This window comes from Entamoeba dispar, genomic scaffold (genome assembly GCF_000209125.1).
Source record: "Entamoeba dispar SAW760 scf_1105229457871 genomic scaffold, whole genome shotgun sequence".
Taxonomy (NCBI): Eukaryota; Evosea; order Mastigamoebida; family Endamoebidae; genus Entamoeba; species Entamoeba dispar.
Genome location: NW_001852909.1, coordinates 20,464 through 22,556, shown reverse-complemented (window position 1 = coordinate 22,556; position 2,093 = coordinate 20,464). Strand labels below are relative to the sequence as shown.

The 2,093-nt window shown below is 17.6% G+C and overlaps 7 annotated features.

The window, feature by feature from the left end:
• Positions 1-779: 779 nt before the first annotated feature.
• Positions 780-903: a microsatellite.
• A 32-nt stretch (positions 904-935) lies between these two features.
• Positions 936-1,013: a sequence feature (AT_rich).
• A 97-nt stretch (positions 1,014-1,110) lies between these two features.
• Positions 1,111-1,267: a microsatellite.
• Position 1,268: 1 nt separating this feature from the next.
• Positions 1,269-1,436: a sequence feature (AT_rich).
• A 1-nt stretch (position 1,437) lies between these two features.
• Positions 1,438-1,621: a microsatellite.
• Positions 1,491-1,659: a microsatellite.
• Positions 1,660-1,673: 14 nt separating this feature from the next.
• Positions 1,674-1,786: a microsatellite.
• Positions 1,787-2,093: the final 307 nt, after the last annotated feature.

Genomic DNA, 2,093 nt, shown 5'->3' with positions numbered 1-2,093 from the left:
AATTATTCAGAATTTAAAAATAATGTAGAGTAACAGAGTTATCACTCATTATATTTTAAGTAACATTAGACAATTTTAATTACTATAAATGGACAAGTTTAAGAAAACTAAAACAAGAAATAGCCAAAAGAAATTATTCGAATAACTGATTGAAAGAAGTAATGTTTTGAATAATTTTTATCAAATAAAACAAGTGAATATATTATAATATGATCACTGAACATAATGATAAATTAGAAATTTTATTAGAACGATGTTTGTATTTTCTATTGGCTCTTGAACGCTCTGTTAATTTAACCATTTATTGGACAACACCTCTATATTAAAACCAAAGAAGTGCTAAGTGAAATATAAAATATAAAATGATAAAAGAAAGAAAAACAACAATTGTTTATTTTAAGGGCGATATTTATCAAATGTCTAATAATATGCTCGATAGTTCAAAATACAATTGAAAATTAAAAGAATTACTTAATAAGCTTTTAGATAGGTTAGTGAATAGTTATTAGGTTTTGAACTAGTTTTGCTATTATAGAACTGGTGTTAAGGAAGTGTCTGGTATTAAATATCAAATAATACTTTTTCAAACTAGGTCAAAGATAACAAATGGTGTAGACTAATTGAAATTGTGTGAAACAAATATTCAAGTAATATAATTTCAAAAATAACAAAAATAAAGACAGACACACATATCAACGAAAGAAACCAAATAATTTATTATAGAAAATTATGTCAAAAATAATACTACAGAGAGTCAAAAAATGTTATGATAACAAATTTTATATTTTGTAATATTTTAATGATTTTATTGTTAATTTAATGAATATCAATATTAATTTATTTCACTTCTATTATTAAATATTTCATTTTATGCTTATTATTATCTTCTTTTCTCATATTTCACGTTCAAATACATGAAATTGATTTGAACTTTGTTTATTTATTATAATTTATGTTGTTTTTAAATAATTTCATATTTAAATGTGTTTTAAATATTTTAAATCATTAAAATTGTATTAGTTCATCATTTATCATTTGAATGAATGATATTATTAATCATTTGATAATGATTATTATCATTAATCAGTTATTTTATTAAATAATTTTGAATATATTCATTTCTATCTTCTTTATTATTCATTTGATATTATTTATTATATTCCACTTTCATTTTCTGTTTTAATTTGAATGTTAATTTATTTATTTAAATTGATGTTATCAATTTAAATGTATCATTACTTAACTTGATGATTATTTGTATTTTTATCATAATAAAAGTAATTGTATAATATATTTAAATATTACTATATCAATTATTCATATAATTCATTATATTATCATTATTGATATAATTATAATTAATTGAAAATAAATGTTTGATTTATTATAATTAAATATAGTAATTTTAAGAAATATTGAATAGATATTAAAAATATGAATAGTAATAATGAAGATGATATTATTAATTAAATACACATAATTATTATGATTATAAATATAAATAATAAATACAATGATAATACAAATGAAATATATATATCAATAATAACATTAAAGAAAGAAAATAAAGAATCAAAAGAATAAAGAACTCGAATATAAGAAAAAATAATAATAATAATAAATAAGAGAAAATAAATTATTAATATAAATAAAAATAAATTAATATTTTAATTTTATTATTTATTATATTATTACTATTATATTTAACTATTTCATTATTAATTTCATTATAATTTATTATTAATATTTAAATTATTTCATTATATTATTTAATTTTATTATTATTTCTTTACATTCTATATCTTTCATACTTATCACATTACTTTATCATTAAATATTATAACCTTGTGCTTTCTCATTTCTATGTGCAGCATCACATTTTAATTGCCTATACATTTTTGTATTGAGATAAACTCAAAAGTGTCCTTATGAAAAAAGTTTTAACTAATTGTTCATAATAATATGTAAACTGTTACAAATGAGTAGTTTTAAGAATAACTCAAATCTTGCTACTAAAACTAATTTGTAGATAGCCACTAATGTTTGAAATCGTCAAATTAATATAAGTTATAAAGTCAAATTGATTATTTAAA